The sequence below is a fragment of the Protopterus annectens genome, chromosome 8.part0 (genome assembly GCF_019279795.1).
Source record: "Protopterus annectens isolate FY-2018-M chromosome 8.part0, PAN1.0, whole genome shotgun sequence".
NCBI lineage: Eukaryota > Metazoa > Chordata > Ceratodontiformes > Protopteridae > Protopterus > Protopterus annectens.
In genome coordinates, this window is record NC_056741.1 from 1,157,570,900 (window position 1) to 1,157,592,850 (window position 21,951).

At 40.2% G+C, this 21,951-nt stretch overlaps 1 protein-coding gene across 1 annotated transcript in view; it reads right to left on the minus strand.

Moving 5' to 3' along the window:
- The window catches only part of MSS51 (MSS51 mitochondrial translational activator), a 674,809-nt gene that overhangs the window by 640,571 nt on the left and 12,287 nt on the right, over window positions 1–21,951 (minus strand). The gene's annotated exons all lie outside the window — the stretch shown is intronic.

Here is a 21,951-nt window from a genome sequence, read left to right on the forward strand (position 1 = left end):
TTCCATCATCATATCAGTAGGCCACTTTTGAATTTATAATATATACAGCATTCACAAGATATAGAAAGCTTGAACTTCACTGTACAGTAGTTTAGAGAGTGGGAAGGCTGTGAAGAAGAGAGAGGGGTACAACAATGCTGGTTAGACAGAATGGAGGGACAAACGAGAACAGGAATAGTTGCTAGAAAAGAAGGAAGAGTCCTAGTTGAGAACTGTGTTGATCATGCCTTTGGACAACAAAGTAGCTTAACACATTCTAACAAATGTGAAAGGTAAATATCCTTTGAGACAAAGCTGTAAGTTCCATACTCTTCAAGGACCATTTGCATTAAGCATCTTTAAACAGGTTTTGTTTTAGCTGCTTTCTGAATTTTTGGAAGGCTGAAATAATAACAAATTTCTCCCTGCCAAGACTGCAGAGAAAGGAGTAGGCCACTGTACCACTGACACATCTCCTACAACCATCTCAACAGTGCCACCGCATATAGCTAGTGTTCAGCAACATAAGGCTAGGAAATTAGAAACCTGTCTAATGACAGACTCCAAAGTTATTGCTGCTGTAACTCATTGACACTATGAATTTTTAAATGAACATTTTCTCCCCTTTCCCCACTGTTGTGTGACCTGGAGTCTGTTTATATAAGTTGGATGGTGGGGGTGAAGGTTAGGTTACCCAGTCTAATGGGTCTCTATCACTTTATCAAATGGCTGCTCATCAAACCCCTATTTGTCAAAGCCATTCTTCATCGAACAGTAGATTTTAAGTAGGGCAAATCAGCAGTTGGCTGATTAAGCCACTGTAAAAAACAAAAAACATAAAATTTAAAAACTACCAAGGTGGGGGGCTATGCCCCCCACACCCCCCTAACTAAATATACCAACTCCGAGATCGCACTGCAGTGGAAAAAAGGACAAATTCCAGATGGTGGCCAAACACTGATTTGCCCTAATTAAAATCTGCCATTCAATGAAGAGTGGCTTTAACAAATTCGGGTTTGATAAAGGGATATAGACCCCAGTTTAACATATTTTTGTGTGAAGCACTAGCGACATATAGTCTTAGTGCTGTATGAAAGATACTCTGTATGCAACCCTATGCTGGTTGACTAGAGGAAGCAAGCAGTGGATTAACATATGTACAATACAGCAGGCAAGTGCTAAGTAATTTACATTTGCATGGCAATCACCCTAAAGTGAATAAAGTTTAACCACCAAGACACATTGGTAAATAGTAAGCATTCCTAACAACAGATACTATAGGGAAGTATAAACAGATCTGCTGCATTCACACAGTGAGCAGACTTCAAAATCAGGCACTATAAATTACAAGACAGAAGATTATCCAGGAAACTGTAAAGGAAATGTAACCATTTTATTATAGAAGTGTTACACATCAGTACAAGTTGATTGCATGGTACATATGTTAGTATCTATAAGGGACTTGACAGTTTTGTCTCTATTCAATATCCATGCCACTTGCCTTTTATAGATATTTCTATGTAGTTACACTCGCCTATGCATCCTTTTTATGAATTGCAGTACATTTGGGCCACACACTAGAATCACAGTGCAACTCCACCTTATAAAACTGTACATTGGAACAGATTTTTAAAACGTTGCTTCTTTGTGCTAAGAGAATTTGCATGGAAAGAGCCCATGCGTAGGGTGCATGTGATTCAAAAAAAAAAGAACAATTACATGATGTGCCTAGGTCAAATAATGTAGCTGACCATGCTGTATGTTAATAACTGTATAATGAAGTGCTGTGTATCATAATGTGGCAAAACAATATGGAGAAACAATTTACAAAATGTCTAAATGTTAGGCATTAATATTCCACTCAGTTTAGATTTGAACTTGGCATTATGCCTCTGATCAGATTCAGTACAACGTATAAATATGCTTGGGGGGTTCTGCAGCCAATGCAAATGTGTAGCTGCAGGAGAGTCGCACGACAGCTGCTTTGTCACACAGTGCGCAATGTCACCTTAAGAGGCACAGGGACAACTGCTCATGTTTCACATTTCATACCCACCACAACACCAACATATTGGACCACTACCATGTGAACACAGATATCATGCACCCAATTGTAGAAATGTATCGGCTTTATCTGCAGCCTTGTGGGAGTCATGGGAGTACATATTCCAGTGGATACCATGGTATGTCTGGCTTTACATATATTAGCTACAAGAACCTTTCAGTGACCTGCTGGGGACACAGTAGGGGTATTTCAGGATTCTGCCTTGAGAATACTTCATCAGTTCCTTGATGCTGTTCTTCAGCATGTAGGGAGCATATGTGGTTCTTACATACCTCAGGGGAAAGAGACAGCACCATATGGGAGTTCTATGAAATAGTCCATTTCTCTGAATTTCTGGGTGGGCCAGAGATTATACCTACATTGAAATGAAAGTCCCACCTGGTGAACTGGGAAGGAGGTACATGAGCAACAAAGGATATCAATCCATGAACTACCAGGTGATATGTTATGCAGAAGGTATCGTCCACAATGTGTAAGGCAACCCAGGCAGTTTTCATGGCTCCCACATATGGCACACATGTGGCCTGTAGCAATAATTTGTAAGGGGTGGCTTCCCAAAGGGGCATCTTATTGGTGATTCTGGATATTCCGATATTTCTTGTAACCCTGGCTCATGACATCCATCACAAATCCACACATTCAAACTGGCCAGTGGTAAAGTGGTGCAGTATCAGAAACCAGAACCATTATACAGTTTGTGTTTAGGCTGTAGAAAGCGTACTTCCACTATCTGGATTTATCCGGTGGTGCCCTGCATTATGACCTCACGATGTGTGCCACCATACTGACTTTCTTTGTAGTGTTATACAATATTATGCTTCCAAATCAGTTACAGCAGAGTGGCTTCTTTCAGGGCCAGCAGCTTCCAGCACAACAGGAAGAAGAAGCAGAGACAGACAAGAAGTCAGAGCAGGAGCCAGCAGCATGGGATGATCATGCCAGACAAAAGCAGGCATAGTATGCCATGGGACATAGCTTTACAACATAATTATACAATAGTTATGTAAATATACTACAGTACAAACGATGCATGCAAAAACACCAGACTGTGCTAACCCATGCAGTGGCTGGCCACGTTGTGCATCAGACATAGGCAATCCAAGTAACACAGTTACCATCTTCTGCACAGATGGACAAGTGAATACAGGAGTGCATGTCCTTCAGAAGGAAGTGTGAGTGCTGAGGTGTGCCAAAAGAAAAAGTTTATGGGAAGTGTGAGAACCAGTACAGGGGGTCATGTCAAGAAGGACCAGGAGCAGGAGAAGTGTTAGATGTGCCGGGAGCATGTGTGTGTGTGTGTGTGTGTGTGTGTGTGTGTGTGTGTGTGTGTGTGTGTGTGTGTGTGTGTGTGTGTGTGTGTGTGTGTGTGTGTGTGTGCATGTGTCAGCAAGGACACAGCCTCAGCACTTGGTGCAGCACTGAACCTTAGCCTACCAGACAGGTCCAGGGCATGCATGACAGAGAGTTCCACTTCCTGTGCATGCCCCTGCCCATGAGAACTAGCTGTACCACAAGTTGCAGTGGCTGCACCATGACCTTGGCTGGATTGTGATGTGCTACTTGATCTTAAACAAACTCTGCTAGAAGATGTGCTGGCATGACAACAGCTATACCACGGGTAAGTCCTCTCTTAGGTATAGCCATAGTTGCTCTGTAACTGATAGCACTGTGGGAACAGAATATCACTCATCCAGAGCCATGCTAGCTAACATCAATGTACATAGGAAATTACCAGCAGTGAGGATGGCTACTCAACCCTGCCAGATGAGCCAGTTAAGACAATGCATGGTCCACTGTGCGAGTCAGTCTGTTCAAGGAATCACACATATGGGACATCCACTTCTGTAGGTCATCATGCAGAGCTCAGCTCACTCTTACTATCTCCGCTATGACTGTGCTGGAAGTAGCCGCTACCTCCATGACAGCCATGCCCATACATTGGTTGCAGCCACTGACTCACCAACCACAAGAGAAAGGCAGTAACCATATCTCTGGTGAGCACCATTAAAAATCCCAAACCCCTCCCATGTTCTTCTCCCTGCTCAGAAGTGTTAGAGGCAGATTCAGACATCTGACTACTGGGGACTAGCATATTTCCCTGATCTACTGTGTCCCCTATCAACCTGTTCTCTGTCAGATGTTTGTGTATCCTTGGTATCCACTAACATAGACTATGTCCATGGTTTGTGTAGGGGATGCAGTGGTCACACTTAAAGGGCCAAACACACACCCTGTACCCCCAGACTCAGCAGCTCAATCCTGCCATCATTATCAGAGGCTATAGATCCTCCAACATCAGACAGGGGCCAGTTCCATAGTGTTAGTGCCAAATAAAGAATCACCTGTGAATACACCAAAGCAAAAAATATCCAATATAAGTATTACCCAGCACCAAATTACACATGCAACTGCTACCTTTACAACTATAAACATGAGAAAATGCCCTGGCCCATATCTTGTGCAGATGGCCATGCTTGTTGGATCCTAGATGTACCTGTATACCATGTCAGACAGATGTAATGAAGTTTAGTGCACTATGAAGTAATGAGGACTTGCAGCTTTTAATACAATGCATCAGGACTACATTACCTGAGGCATGTGCACTTGAATTTCTCTAGGGCTGGTCTACCTATACCCCAACATTCAGCACCACACTGAGAGTCTGTGGAGGTGGAACTACCTTTAAGTGAGGCCAGGAACACCTCCATCTCCATAAGGTGCAGTTCAGTTGACAGTCCATCACATGTTGCCCTTCCTTACTGTGCCATGGCTTCTGATTTGTGGGTGGCAGCATAGATCATATTTGCAACATGAGGTGGACCATGTCATAGTTGTTATCCCAACTACCTACAGCATTAACATTCCTTATAATTTCAGTCCAGGCACGAAAGAGCTAGTCAGCAGAATAGACAGCAAAACGCTGTTGCCCATGATGATGGAGGGTTTCTAGTATCATCTCATTCTCACAATTTGTAAACTTGGGTTTGCAGATGACTGTGGAAATTGCACATAGCTCTGTTGGTATGAAAAACAGTGGTATTAACAGTTTTGTTCCAGCATATGCCTTAATAATCCTCACTCTGTTATTATCCTACTAGGCCATATAGTATGCTGTAGTTGTACCTGTCAGTTAAGATATCTTTAAGTAAATGTCAGCATGCATGTGTACTGAGCATATATTCTCAACAAAACAAGCACACCCTGTCAGTCTTGTCTCTCTTTTCCTGCTCTTAACCTGTCCATATTACCTTACTCGTATTTCCTTCCCCAACCATCTTACCTTCCTCTAATTTCTCTTACTTCCTTCCCCAGTGTTCCCTTTTCTTAAGAAAAGAAAATAGGCACCTGTCCTACAAAAACATTTGTTCCTTCTTTCCCATCCAGCCTGCTTATTTCTTATTAGCTCACCTTCTGTACTACCCTCTGCCTGCTCTTTCTTTTCATTTCTGTCCTATACTCCCAATTCCAACCTTTAATATGGTCAAACAATAAATAAACATGCCACACAATTGCCCAAAAAGAGCTCATAAAAATATATTTTTGTGTCATACTTTGCATTACAGGTTGCAGATGGCAAACTATCAAACCCAATGCCAATACATAACCAATGAGAAATGGCACTTTCCATTGTGTAGCAAATGAAGTCCAAGCTATGTCATGTGCTAAATGTATTGCCATCTGCCACACAAATGACCTGAGCACTATTATGCAGCAACTGTCAATTATGAATTGGAGTAATCTTTTGCCTTTATCTTGACTGCTGCCTTTGCTTAACTAGTTAATAACCTGCTTTGTAGACTGTCATTGCACAGTGTGAGGTGTCCCAGTCCACTCATGGTTATATTTTCTTTGTTATAAAAGTTATACAAGTTATATATGCTATATTAATTTCTGCCTCCAATCTGTCCATGTGTAACATAACCCTGATATCTGTTCCACTGAACTCTTCAGTATTACTTCTAGAGTTCACATTGTTAATGTTGCATTTAGGGGATTATTATTGCATAGAGTCCTGAGTTCAATTCCCTTAAGTCCTGCCTTTTGATTTCTGCTTCCAGTCTGTCCCTGACTAACATTTGTCTAATATGTGCTTCCCTGACCCCTTCAGTATGACTTCTGCAATGCCTCAACTGTCAATGCTGCGTTTAAGAGAATATGACTGAACTGGGTTTCAAATTCCTTCAGGGTTGACATTTTGTTTTCATTTCATTTATATTATAGTACAGGCACAGTGAAAAACTAAAAATTTGATGATGTCAGGAATGATATAGATTGGGTACATCATGTTACTTTACTACAGCTCACATATCCTGTCCGAGATTCATGTTGTCTATGTTAGTTCAAATGGATATTTGTGTGTATGTGTCACCCCCCCCCCATTTCCACTGTATTCTGAATCCCTGCTATGTTCACCGCTTCCCTTTACAGTCATCTGTCAGTTTCTGTTGTTTTACTTGCCCTATTACAACCTCTGCAATTATAGCCTTACTTTGGTCTATAAGACATTTTTCTACATATCTTTTGCCTTAAATCACAACAATAATTTGGCATCTTAATATTACCATTTGTGTATATGGTTTCACAATGATTGCACTAGACACTTGTGCATAATCAATGTTTATAACAGTTGGTCATACTTTACCTTGGCCCCGTTTTAGTGTAATATGACCTTCCAGTGGGTTCCTACTGTGGCCGCAATGAAGAGCTGCTCACTGTCTATACTGGCCCAGCCATGGGTTGGTCTGATATGATCTTCCTGTAGGTTCCTCCTATGGCTGTAATGGTGAGCTGTTCATCATGCAGACTGGCCTGGCCACATGCATTAGTAATGAGCCATTGGACTGATCACACATGCATAGTAAACAGTGTTGACTTGGCCAAAATCACAAACATGAAGTTTCTGATTCCACAGAATCATGTCTATTAATATGATGACTCACAGTGAAAATTGGATTAAATATATAAGGGGTGTTGCTGGCATATAGGATATGTAGAGATAATAATAGGACTAAGGACAAATGACAGGTGATAGGCTTTGGGGATTTCTCATTTAAGTGCAGATAGTACAAACTAGATAAGAAAAGAGTATTTATCAATGTATTAGAAACAGAAAACACAGAGCCAAGGAAGAAAAAGAAACAACTCAAGGAAGCAACTACAGGTGATCATTCCCTTCAATCAAAATGGTTCAATAGCAAATAAATCTGGTACAGGTCATGCCAGACAGCAAAGTACTGTGGAGGGTTGATGTTTGAGTTCTAATAAAATGTTCTAATTTCCAGTTGTCAACAGTGAAAAGAGCAGAAGACATACACATTCAGCAAGAAAGGGTATATGTGAAACAGTTTGTAAGGCTGCCAGCCTAGCTATTTGGAATGTTGTAAATAATCATATGTCATTTGTGAATATTAATATGATCCATAGGCTTGTCTTACAAATGTAAGAGAACTATATGTTAGGTGGATATTAAACTACTGGTGCAGAAGTGTGTGTTGAACTGTATGCTATGTACTGAGCTTCAAGAATGTAACCACAGTGTACCCTGTTGGAAAAGAGCAGAAATGTATATAAACTATATACCTGTGCAGATGTGTGTTTTAGTGGTAAAAATTAGAACATACAGAGTTAACTTGCAAAACTTCAAGAAAATAAGTTGAAATTGTTTATGATGTGCTATAAAAGTTAGTTTCAAGGCAGCAAGGAGACAGGATGTCTAGAGCTAGGAATTTCTTTCTATTATCTTCAAACAGAAATAATTACTAGGTTTAAAATGTAAAAGTGTTTAACTGTTTTACAACTTCCAGCTCTAGACAAATGTTTGAGAGATATGTACTTCTCACACAGAGATGCTAAAAATTCTGTTGGTGTCTGTTAACTTGGGAACTGAAGGCAGGTGACAAATACTGATGTCATCCTGCTGACCCAGCAGTAATGTTTTGATATCAATTTAGGAACTATCTCAGAGACTGTGCATTTTGTATTTGTCTTTGGACCTGGAAACATCCTCTCATCATCACTTGCCTTGCTAATTGTAAGTAATCACGGTCCAGTAATCTCTCTTAGATAAAGATAGGAATATAATAAAGATTAGTTTAGATGTTTTCTGCATTTATGCGAGAATGTCCTGCAATGTTGTTTTAAAATATTTCCTGTGATTCTGAACTCTGTAGTCACTCTGCTGAGTTATTGAATATTGTCTTGTTCTTTTATTATTTATTATTAAATATATTTAAACCCTTTAATTGTGGCTGGTTTGTTTACATATATTTAAGCTCTTAGAGTACTTGCATATGTATCTGTTGACACTGTATAGGCCATTCCTAAATAGCCTTGGCCTTGGTCACACTTACTATTTGGATAATAGTAACATTACACAATAAGATTGGGCACCCTTTGGTAAGGGCCTTAAAAGTATCTGATAAGTAAGGGTGGCTGGTGGCAGCTGGTACTACCTTATAGTCTGGGCAGAAGGGGGCATAGCTAGTAAACCTTTGCCAGCCTTTCCCAGGTGTGTGTGTGTGTGTGTGGCTGTCTGTCTGTATATCAATCAAATCTCAGAGTGTGTGTGTGTGTGTGTGTGTGTGTGTGTGTGTGTGTGTGTGTGTGTGTCAGCTACTTGGGCAGGAACACAAAGCACTGGTTGGACAGAGAGGGTGCTGGAGGTCTTAGCTTGGCCACTCGGCTGAGATTTCCACCCTATAGCTGTGCCAGTGGGGAGTCTTATTGTTGATCTGGAGAAAGAGGAAGAAACTAGTCCCAGTCTGACTGTGATCTCTGTGTGCTCTTAAGGAAAATTGTACTTTACTGTGTGTGTATACTTGTCATCCTGCCAATGTGTATGTCCCTCATTGGTGTTAGTGGTGAGGATTGAGGCTCCATGATTACTGGGCCAGTGCAGGGGCGTCACACAGTTAAAGAAGTTTTTTGTTTGTTTTTTTAAGAAAGGCAGGGTAAAAATTAAGTATTATCTTCAAAAGACAAGAAAAGAAGTTGTGTGGTGCTTGAAGAGTTTGGATGTCTCCCCTGTTCATTCCATGTATCATGGATTAATATCATCATCATCATAATCAATTAAACAAGGTAATTCAACATGAGTGAATGCAAACGCACACTGTGGAGATCCTGACATTCACATAATGGCCAAAAAGGGGAATCCTTAACAAAAATGTGATCCTTCTCTGATGGAGCCCATTGCTAAATATCCTGCTTATGCCTTTATGTTCATCTACCACTTAAATAGTTGTATTAATAATGCAGTCTCTATCTGCATCAAATATACTGAGAAATTTGAAAACAAACCCTGGGGTGGAATACCAGTATAAATAAATTATATAACAAGCAAAAGAAAGTAATTAATGCTTATTAAAGTTTTCTTTCTACCTACCTCAAAGGCACGCTTCATCAATCTAGTGATGAGTTTAAGAGAACTTCAGGAATCTCAAAGCTGCATATGAAGTTAACATAGCCACTGAAACCAGACATAATTTCAAATCTTTCTTAAACTATGTCAAAAAGTTAAGAACTCTTAATGTTAAGAGCTAGTCCTTAATAATCCCACCAGTTCTGACCTGCAGGAAATAACTAATATTCTACCTGTCAAATTTAGTGCAAATGTTACTATACCCACGGTTATAGATATTCAATAGACTACACAGTCACAACCATCCCCTATGATTACAATGAAACAAGTTCCCTTAAACAGCCTCAAAAGCAAAAACCTGGTCCATTGACCCTGATTGCCGGTACAAAGTATAACCTATCTGATCCCCTACTTAAACTCTTTAATCTTAGTTTCTCCACTGTTACCTTCCTGAAGCCTGGAAAACAGCCCCTCTAATACAATTACACTAAAGTGGTCCAACCATGAACCCTAGTCACTGCAGATACATTAAACTCACTAGTCTCATAGGAAAAATATGGAATTTATTATCTCAAAGCTCATAAATCTAAACATTGAAATCTCTTAAGCCTGGGCCCTCATCAATATTGATTTGTCAAAGTCAGGTTCTGCCTTTTTTAACGTGTTAATTTCCTTGAAAAAGACACAGAAATGGTGGATAGCACTGACACAGTACATACATCAAATCTGGGATTTGCCAAGGCCTTTAACATTATTTCCTATGCAGGCATTATTGACAGACTTGTAATTCAGAATATAAATCTATATGTTGTACCACAGATAGCTAACTGGTTGTTTAACAGAATCCATGTGGTTAGTCTCACAGGTAGCACTTCTGAAAGCAAAAACTTTACAAGTGTTGAATCATACAGCTGAGTATTAAGCCCTTCCCTATTTAACATCTTATTTTTCAGGCCTTCATGCTAACATTCCTGGCCTATGGTTATCTAAGTTTTCAAACAACAATATATTGGGAGTTGTTATTCAGTCTTCAACTAGCTTAATTGCTCCAACACGTTAGTCAATATTACCAAGTGTTGCAAGGGTAATGGTCTCAAATTAAACATGAAACATTTAGTATAGTTCATTTTACTAAATACAGTATGTCCATGTCATAACACATAGGTGGCAAAATGCTCTGATCAGACACCGTCATAAAGGATTTAGGTACTCTTTTTGAGGGTTCCTTATCTTTTGACTATCATGTCTCTGCAGTAGTTTGGAAAGCCTTCTATCTGGGATCTGGCTCATCTAATTTCCAAGGGCATCTCCTCTAAATCCAAATCAGTATTAGCTCCCCTTTATTTATCTCCCATTATTAAATATAATGCTGCTTTTGGCAAGTAATTGTGTAAACATATCACTCAAGTTGAAAAACCTCAGAGATTCCTAAATAAAACCTTCAATGACCTCAAGATCCTGAATTATCCAAACATACTGGCAAATTCTGCCATGGTCTATCTTGTGGTGCCTGCCTTTTAGTAGGAGGGAACTTCTGTACATGGTTTATTGTCTAGTCTTTTATTGGTCTGCAGATTGACTTCATAATATTAACCAGTGAGCCTCTTACGGAGGAAGAAATGTGCAATGATGATAAGAGGAGTGGCAGCAACCACAGCAGTACCACACAGATGATAAAAATTGATTATTAATTTGGCTGAATGTTAAAGAAGTAATAAAAGGTTTGAAAGAAATGCAATTTGGCTTGAGGTATATTTCTTGACAGCTGGCAGGATATATGAAAAGACAAGAACTTGAAGTTGACACATCTAGTAGAAGTGCTCGCATACTATTAGCTCTCGACACACTTCCCTGCTACAACTCATTTGTGTTGGCAAGTGCCCAACTCCCACTACCCAGATTCCCATGTCCTCCTGTGAAGCTATATGTCCATTTCAGAACCCTGACCCTAACCCAAAAACAACTCCAAATCACTGCCTAAATTTAAAATCCCCCTCCCCTCCATAACCCTAACTCTGAGCCAACTCCTGATCACCCCTAAACCTAAAATCCCCATTACATCTCTAACCATAACCTAGTAATAATACCCAGTCACTCCCTAAATGTAAAATTCCCCAGTCATCCTCTCCCTAACCTTAAAGCCCCCATCTTCCCAATTTCCTTTCCTCACCTACCGGTTCCACAATAACACCTTGATGGCATCTGACTGCTGCACAGACAGATGGGCGGATGGGGAAATAGACACTTGAGCCCATGGCTGCAACTTCCTGATTTCGAGCAGCTGGGGCTTGAGCAGCTGTTAGGGTCCCAAAGTTGACAATATTAAGTTCATGCATGCTCAGTATGTTGACATGACGCCAATCAATCAAGGGTGGTTGAAGAACACAACAGAATACAATAATTAGTGAGTCAAGCAGAAAGTGTGAAACAGCAATTGGCTGCCATGGAAAATCAGGCTTGTAGAAAGAATTTGAGACTGATTAGTGTATTAAAAGGAAAAGTGGGACTGGACTTACTGGAGATTATGAAACGTAAGATGGAATAGTGGATGGGTTTTATGAACACATTACTGGGAATTGAAGTAAGTGTGTCAATCACAACTGACCATATTCGAGTTCATATTGAAACCAGGAGGTATTTTGTTGCGACTTATGACTGCATATATAAAACGGCATGTATTAAGGCAATTATGGCAGCCAAGAGGAAAATTTTCAGTTTTAATGTTTTGAGTGGGCCATGATTACTTGGATGCAACTTTTCTGCAGAGACTGCAGTTCATGAATGCTATTAAGGACTAAATAAGACACAAACTAAAACACAGGTTGATCTTATCAGTGCTGAAACTATTTCTGTGGAGGGAATGTTGACTTTTACTAATGCTTCAGAAGCAATGGCTAAGTTTATTTATTTATTTATTTTACATTTGTTTACTGGGAAAGTCAGACTGGCAGAGCCTATTTTCAGCAGAGGCTCAGGGAGAAAAGCTCCACAAAAAGTGACAGTACATACAACATTAGTAACAATAAATATAGGATGACAAACAATATATAAAACGTAAGTTACAGTAAATACAGCAAGTCTAAAAGTAGATACAGCATCAGATATGGAACTTAACACAGTGATACTATAAACAGAACCTATGAGTATTAGTTTACATTTGTAAAGGGAAGATAATCCTAAATTTATCACACATTTAAGAATAAAAAGAAAAAAAGAAAAATCATTTTACAAATAGGATCATTCTCCAAGACACAAGCTGAATAATTAATGGAGAGTGTATTTATGATAACAGGAGATCAGCCAGGGGTGTTGCAGGAGCAGAGCCAAGTGTCAGATAATTTTTGAGTAATTTTTTAAACTGGTGTGTGTTGTCAGTGGTTTTAATATTATGGGGAAGGGAGTTCCAGGTTTTTCAGATATAGAAAGATTATAAGGAGTTTCCTGCAGTGTTGTTAGTTTTAAAGACTTGCAGTAAAGATTTATTTGATGATCGTAGTGTTCTAGTGTTAGAGTAAGGTTGTAGTAAGCTTTGGAGAGCTGGAGTTTTCACCAGGGTTGTAGAGTAATTTGTGGGCCATGATTAATTGGTTGTATGCAAGAAGCTGAGGTAGCTCAAGCCAGGACAGTTTATTGAGGCTAGACAGGGATGTGGCCTGTGTAATGATCCAGTAGCAAATTTAGCTATTTTGTTATAGCATGTATTCAGTTTATCTAAATCTGTTTTTCTGAGGTTGATAAGAATGGGTGAAGCATATAATAGAGTTGCTAGTAGGTGGGTTCTGGCTATGGCAGCTCTTGAGGGGTCTATTAAAAAAAATTTTTCTGTAAAGGGTGCCCATCTTTTGTGGACTTTTTCAACTGTTTGTGATATATGCAAGTCAGATCTTAACTTATCATATACAGTGACTCCTAGTAGTTTGGTGGATGGTTCAGGTGTATTTTCTGTGTTGTTATTGGCTGTGGTGTGGAACAGTGGGGGAATCTAGTGGTCTGGTAGGTTGAAAGATCATAAGTTTTGTTTTTTTAGGGTTAAGAGTAAGTTGGGAGTTAGCCAGCCATGCTTCAATTTCTGTAAATGCCTGTTGTGTTTTGTACTGAAGTTGTTGCACGGTAGGAGCTGCAGATATTAATGCTGAATCATCTGCATATTGGACAATGGTGGCAAATGAGGTGGCTGAGTTGAGGTTATTAGTGAAAATACTGAAGAGGGCCAAATATGGATCCCTGTGGGACCCCAAGAGTAATAGGGAGAAGTATGGGAGCTACAATTTCACTTAACTGCCTGCTGATGACCTGTTAAGTAACTACGCAGCCATGAGACACATGAAGGTTGTATCTTTAGGTCTGAGAGAGCAGTTAGAAGTTTGTTGTGGGGAGCCTGTGTCAAAGGCTTTAGACATATCCAAGAAAACTGATGAGACTATGTTTCCCTCATTCCTGCATTCGTTTATGGTGTTGATAAAGCTAAGTAGAGCAGCGGTTATACTATGGGATGGTCTAAATCCATGTTGGGAGATGGCAAGTAAGTTATAGGATGTAAGATATCTCAAAAGTTAGGAATATATACATTTCTCCAGAAGTTTTGAAAGTGGGGATAGGATAGCTATGGGGCAATAATTAGTTAGTTCACTTGATTTACCCCCTTTATGTAGAGGGTTAATATAAGAAATTTTCCAGATGGTAGGGCCGTAGTTTCCAGAAATCAAGTGGTTAATCAGTATTGATACGAGATAAGATATAGCCTCAGGTGCAATTTTTAGGAACTCTGCTGGTAAGTTATCAGCTATAGTTGTAGTTGGTTTCATTTTTTAGGTGTTTTTCTGTGGTTTTCATGGGGATGGGTTGAAATGAGGAGGAAGTATTATTACTGTTATTTAGATTAGTTGTTTGTAAGTTATTTGGGATATCTCTGGTTAGTGCAAGAATGCTTTCTGTAAAGTATTTGTTAAACTGTACAGTGGTGATTTCTGAGTTATTTGGTAAGGTGGGGAAAGGGGTTGTGGTTTGTTCAGGATTGAGTATGTTTTTGATTGTAGCCCAGAATTTTTGTGGGTTATTTTGATACTTAATTTGCATGTTAGTATAATAGTTCTTTTGTCTTGATTGTCTTAACTGATGTTTAACTTTGTTCCTGAGTTGCTGATAAGTTAAATGATCAGGTAGAGTTTTGCTAGTATGCCAGGAGATCCAGGCCTTGTTCCTTTGCTTTAGGAGGGTTTTTGTTTCAGTAGTAACCCATGGGGCAGAACTTGCTTTGACATGAACTATTCTAGGAGGTGGCATAATGAGGAAAGTATTATTAAAATGTTCAACTGCTGCATCTAAGGGCAAAGTCTTTAGTGGGCTCCAGTTACAGTGTTTTAGAGTGTGTATTAGTTCCTGTGGTTTAAAATGTTTCTTATTATGGATTTGACAATATATAGTGTGCTTAGTAGGGTTAATGTGTTGCCTGAGTAGGTAGGTAGGCATGTGATCACTGATGTCTGATAGACAGCATTTTGATAATGGGAGGGTTTGTTTGTTAGGGCCCATTCGAGAATGGAGTGCTTGTTAGATGTTTTTGTCTATTCGGATACGGAACTGGATAGTTTGTGAGAAGCCATAGAGATTAATGTGGTTTCTAAGTTTGTTAGAGTTACAGGTAAACCAGTCAGTATTAAGATCCACCCATGATTTTTTTGGTGATTTTATTAGAGGTACATTGAAGGATATATTCAATGGTGGAACTATTATCGTCTGGTGGGATGTAAATGGCTATAGTTATGTGCTTGTTAGAATTAATTTGTAATCTGGCAACTAGTAGGTCAGTATTACTAGGGGTAGATGTTTGTAGATGTAGAGGTGTCTCAGTTAGGCTGTTTTTGAAAAATATAGCTACTCCTACCTCCACTTTTGTCATTTCTGTCTGCTCAAAGTATATTGTACCCTGAATGTGTAATTTCATTGTCTGAGATATGGGGTTTAAGCCAGATCTCTGTTAGGATGGCTATTTCTGGGGAATAATGTGATAGGAACCTATAGTTCATGAACTTTATTAACCAGACTTCAAACATTTATGTTTAGAAACAATAAGTCAGTGTTTTTGTAAAATATATTAAGTATATGTGGTGTTTGAGAATTGGATGAAGTAATGGTGTTGGGTCCAGGATTCGGGCGTATGTCCTCACCTAAAAGCAGTTTTTTGGCAATGTTTGTTATTGTTTTGATGTGACTATATATATATATATATATATGTTTCTGATATCTAAATATGATATTTTTGAAGTTATTTTGGGTGGTGGTACTTTAGCATTATGTTGGCCTAGGATGGTGGTGTTGAAAATGCCAGGAGATATTTGAAAGTTTGTTGATTGCTTTAGTGTAGGAGAGTTAATGGTTACCTTTAGGTTACTTTGGGGTAGGGCTGCAAAGTAGTGGTAGGATGTATAGTATGTGGCTAAAGAGAAAGGCAAAAGTATTAAGATGTGTTGGGTTAGCATGAAGATGCTTAGACAATCTTTGAGATGTGGCATTTTTAATTGAGTGGAGGAAGCACTAAGTAGTAATAGGTTTGTTTGATAATGGAGGGTTAGTGAAAGAGTAGAGCTGGATAATAAAAGTAAGAAAGGAAGCAGAATGTATTGTAACAGTTGTAGGAGGCAGTACAGAGTATCTAAAAGGTTATAGGCTAGGAAGTAGTGTTGCAATTAGCTGGGGCTGGAGATAGGATAATGAATAAGTTTGTAAGAGCTTAGATTAATAATTGGATGTGAGTGGTGGTTGAACCGTGAAGTGGGTGTGAGGGGACAGGTTAGGGAATAGTAATTGAAGTGGTGGTTGGTGGGAATGGGGATAGGGGAGGGGAGCAGTGTGAGCCCAACTGAAGTGAGGAGCCATCTTCAAAAACAATCAGTAAGGTATTAAAACCAGTGAAAAAGCAAAATAACATGTTACTTAAGCGTATAGTTTTAAAACGGAGTGGAATGGATTTGAGATGTAATGAGCAGAGAAACTGAAATGCTTACTGCATGGCTGTTTGGTGACCGTACTACTGTGCAATTAGAAAAATACTGCTGGTGACTAGAGTCAGATTATCTGCAGATGCAGAGCAATGGGATGGGTTGAAAGCCACTGCTAAAATTAATGGTATAGTTTACATTTAATACACATTTAAAATGTTTGCAGCACTGTTTACGAAGTGCAAGAGGATTAGAAACCAATCAGTGAACACTAAGAAAAGGTATGTTACTTTGCAAAGTCACTCTACTTTATACTGTCAAATTAAGGCAAGTGTAGACATTATCTAATTTTACCCTGAATTTCTTAAAAAGTTAAAGGAGTTGACAGTAAAACCATTCTGTGAATCAATGGAGACTGACTATATGGGGATTTTTGGTTCAGGTGCCTGGGCAGCGAGACATTTCCCTGTGGTGCATTTGGTTGTGGACACATGGCTGAAGTGACATTCAGCTACAGGGAAATATGGCTGTTGTGAATTCCCTGTGGGCAAAGAAAAATACACACTGCCATGTCCACAGCCTTAATAACCAAGTGCATGGGGGCAGAAGAAGTAACTAGTGTTGTGCTCAGTGCACAGTACATGCTTATATAACTACAGCATATGTGTGCTACATCATGGAGGAAATCTTGCATGTTACTACAGTCACATTTATGCTTCGGTATGCATTTTAGGGAATGCTCCCTAGACATTGTGAAGGGGGTAGTGGTCTACACACAACAATTATAAAGGCACTGCCCATTGTGCACTGCATTTTTACTACCATTGACGTGCCCACTGGCCAACCTGCTGCTGAAGTCTGCCTTGCTGCCTACTGTCTCATGTTGCCTTGGGGGCCATGAACATTATTTTATTTCCCTCTGTGCATTTGGCTATTGCAGTTGTGGGCATAACACTGCATTCTTCTCTTTGTCCACAGGGGATTTGCAACAGCCATATTCCTCTGCAGCTGAATATCACTTCAGTCATGTGTCCCCTACCAAATGTACCACAGGAAAATGTCTCGCTGGATAGGTGCCTGAACCCATCCCACATCTCCCAAACTTATATATACAAATTCCAAGCTCTCCATACCTCAGAGAAAAGAGAATATTCCAAGAAATGTCAATCCTGGACTTTGCGCATCTAAGTCCAGATTTTTATCCATTTGGTCACCACATCTTGGGACTTGGCAATGTGGGTCCTGAGATTTTAGAGTACCAATTTCAATCTCAGTTAACTCTGCAAGGGTAGTGGAAGTAGAAGAGAATTTCTATGTAATATACAGGAGAAAGTTGGTGCAAGAGGTTTCATATTGCTGCTTGTCTGTGAACTCAAGAGCAGAAACATGTTTAAAGATGGTCAATAAAATTCATTTCTAAAGAACAATCATTCCTGAGAAACAATATATTTATATTAAGTGATGTAAAAGCCTTATTACAAAAGTGAGAAAATGGACTGTCATTTAGAATTATTGGAAATGAAATGAACAGTAATAAAAAAAGAGCCACATTAATTTTTTCTAAGTCATATTTTAAATAACTCAGAATGATAGTTCAGTATTTCAGGGGTACCCCACTATTAATGGGACAGGCAATTAATTTAAATAGATCATATGAAATCATTAGGATAGAGGAACAGTCTAGTTGATGATAAATGCAAAAAAGGGCTGCAAATGAGGATGTTCCCATTTTGCAACCTGTGTTGGGATCATGGGCACAACCAACAAAGTTATCATAGTGGGACCCTATCTATTTTATGTTTATTTTTTGAAGCCCTCCTGCTATAAAATAGTTAATTTGCTACTGTACTTCAGTAAGATATGAGACATATGTAATTAGTGTGTTCAAATATTGAAAATTTTAATTTCTAACAAATAATTATCTAAATCTGTTTTAATGTTAGTATATATAGTGGAGTATTTAAAGTATTTAATAATGCTATTTATTAATGCTATCTTAAGTACTGAGAAGCTGCTAGTGTAATATCTGCTGGCACACTCTTGAAGTATGAACAACAGTATTTAAACTGAGCCACATATTTGTTCAATGTGTGTGACAGTAGAAAAGAAATAATAGCTGGATGTGGTATCATTGTGGTGTGAGATGCAGTCAGTGTGCCATGAAATAATTATTCTGTTCTGCTGCTGTAGCACCTTACATGAGTGTTCAAACTTTGAAAAAAACAGAAGTTATGTCTTACCATAACATTCCATCTGTGTTGTTCATCTTCTTTCATTCATCACTGATGGGGATTGGAACCAAGTCAGCCTTTTTACCAAGCTCGCACCAGCCAAAAAACTCTCAAGCTAAGTCTCTACCCAGAATGCCCTTCTCCCTGTTACCTAAGATCAAGTTTGCTAGAGAAAAGGAAGTAAAGCGGAGGCCACTTCTGCTTAGCTATCCTAGGGCACCACTTAGACCGAAAGCATCCTCCAGAAGCCTTTGGAGGGGGAAGGAGGGTGGGAAGTGATGAACGAAAGAAGATGAACAACACAGATGGAATGTTATGGTAAGACATAACTTCTTATCTGATGTTAATCTTCTTTCCATTCATCACTGATGGGACAGAATCCCAAGCTACCTTGAGGCCCATGGGCAGCCCTTATGGAAGAACATTCCTGAGTACCATTGAGCCCAAGGCAGCTCTCCCTCTGGAGACCAAGTCCAATTTGTAATGATTGATAAAGGTATGAGGCTTAGGCCAAGTAGCTGCTGCACAGATGTCATCCATGGAAGCCCCGGAATGGAAAGCTACAGATGTTGCCATAGATCTAGTGGAGTGAGCTTTAACTTTTGGCATAGGTTCATTACTGAGGGAATAGATGAAACATATGCAGTCCCTTAGCCATTTTGATAAAGTAACCTTGGAAACAGCCTCTCCCATTCTAAGCCCAGAACAGGAGATAAAAAGCTGTTCAGATTTACAGATAGGTTTGGTCCTATCTAGATAAAATCTCAATTGTCTATGTATGTCTAAAGTGCGAAGGCAGTACTCTCCTCTACTGGCAAAATTCAGAAAGAACACTGGTAGGTCAATGGTCTGGTTTATGGAGAATTCAGAAACAACTTTGGGGAGAAAGGATGGATTCATCCGAAGTGATACTCTGTCTTTATGAAAGACCAGATGTGGCCTCTTGATACCCAGTCCTGCAGCTACAAGACTCTTCTGGCAGACATGATGGCTACCAAGAACAAGGATTTCCAAGACAAAAACTTTAGGTCACACTGCGCAGCAGGTTCAAAAGGTTTCTGAGTCAAAGACTGAAGGACTAGAGTGAGGTTCCATGGTTCCACGGGCTGTCTGACAGGAGGCCTGATATGAGAAGTCCCCTTGAGGAAAGCCTTGTAAATGTGTAGAGAGATAAGAGGGGTGCCATCTATACCACTGTGCAAACTGGAAATTGCTGCTAGATGTACTCGTACGGTAAAGGCAGAGGCTCCATTATCAAAAAACCTGGCCAAGTATTGAAACACTGCAGTAATGGAGCTGAATACATGTCTAGCATGTTATCCTTGGACCAGATGGAGAATCTTTTCCATTTATCCTAGTATAGTCCTCTGGTGGATGGTTTATGAGAGGCCAGAATGATGTCTCGAACAGGTGAGGAGACATTAGCTTGCCTGGCTACTAGTGAAAGTAGAGAAACCAAGCTGTCAGCTTGAGACTGGACAGATTTGGGTGACTCAACCCTTGGGGGTGAGTAATCAGACTTGGTAGAAGGTCCAGAATCCATGGTGTGTATACTAGGTGAAGCCGAAGGAAGGGGAACCAAACTTGTCGAGGCCAGAATGGGGCTATGAGGATCACCTTGCATCTCACCCGAAGAGCTTTCTTTAGAAATTGTGGGATCAGAGGAATGGGAGGATAAGCGTAAAGAAGTCCTGTGGGCCAATCGTAGATCAGAGTGTCCCTCAGTGACTCCCCTTCCGCGGGAATTAGGGAGAAATAGCTGCTGCACTTGGTGTTTGATGGGGAGGCAAAAAGATCACAGCAGGGCTGGCCCCTGTGGTTGAAGATTGCTGACGCCACCTTGGGGTTGAGGGACCACTCATGAGGCATGAGGATGCATCTGCTCAGCTTGTCCGCAATCACGTTGGAGCTCCCCAGAATATGTGTTGATATTAGAAAGCAGTTGGAAGCTATCACCCACTCCCAAATTCTCATGGCTTCTCAGCATGGGGGATCGGACTTGGTTCCTCCTTGCTTGTTGATATACCAGACCACTGACATACTGTCTGATTGAATTGCAATTGTCCTGGAAGGGAGAGCTGAATGGAAGGCCTGCAATGCTAACAGCACAGCTCTCAGTTACAGAACATTGATATGCAGGTGGGCCTCTTAGGTGGACCATGTGACTTGGACAGTCTTTCCCTGGAAATGGCCCCCCACCCAATCAGGGAAGTATCCATGGTCACAATGGCTGTGGGCTGAGGAGATTGAAATGGACGACTCTAAATTTCTATGTCTGGCCTCATCCACCAAAGCAGGTCCTGGTTGCAGGAGGTTATTTGAAACTGGTAACTGAGGAGGTGATAGTTTGGGAACCATTGACACAGAAGGAGCAATTGCAGAATCTGCATGTGTAGCCTTGCTAGAGGCACTACTGGGATTGATGCTGCCATAGAACCTAGGGCCTGAAGAACTTCCCTTGCAGAAACTGTTGTTTGTGAGATTATCACCCGGAGTTGAAACCTCAGTAGATGGAGTCTGTGAACTGGGAGTGATACCAGACAGGACTGAGTATTGAAAACTGCTTCAATTAACTCTATCTGTTGTGTAGGGACAAGGTTTGATTTTTTTCCAATGTATTATTATTCCCAACAATTTTGCCAGAGAGAGAGTATAATGTAGTGCTATTACCAGAAGATCTCTGTGGGGGTGGTAAGGAGCCAGTCGTCCAGATATGGAAACACCCGGAATCTTTTTAGTCTCAAGTGAGCTGTTACCACTGCCATGCATTTTGCGAACACTCTGGGGGTTGTAGAGAGACCGAATGGCAAGGCACTGAATTGATAATAACTGGCTCCTAGCCAGAAGCGAAGCAGACTCATGGAGTGTTTGTCCATCTTGATGTGGTAATACACATCCCGGAGATCTATAGAGCACATCCAATCACCTTCTCTTAAAAAGGGGATAATGGATTAAACTGTGACCATCCGGAATTTGGCTTGGGTGACAGACTTGTTTAAGCTGCTGAGATCCAAAATGGGTCTCCAGTCCCCTGTCTTTTTTGGCACCAAAAAGAATCTCGGGTAAAATCTGGATCCACCCTGGTCTGGTGGGACTGGTTAGATGACTCTTTTTTGAGACATCTTTATAATCTCTGAATCTGCTTCTTCTCTTTGACTGGGTGGAATGTTGGGAAGTTTTATTGGGAAATTTAGCTGACAAGAAAAGGGAATGGTGTAAACTCTGGTGATAATGCTCTGCACCCAACGATCAGTGGTGATGGATTTCCAGGCAGCTTGGTGCAGAGAGAAATGACCCCCGACTGCTTCCAGAGGTAAGCAATCAGGCTGCTCCTCAGGAGAGCTGATAAGGCTGTCCAAAGAAGGAATCCCTGGAGTC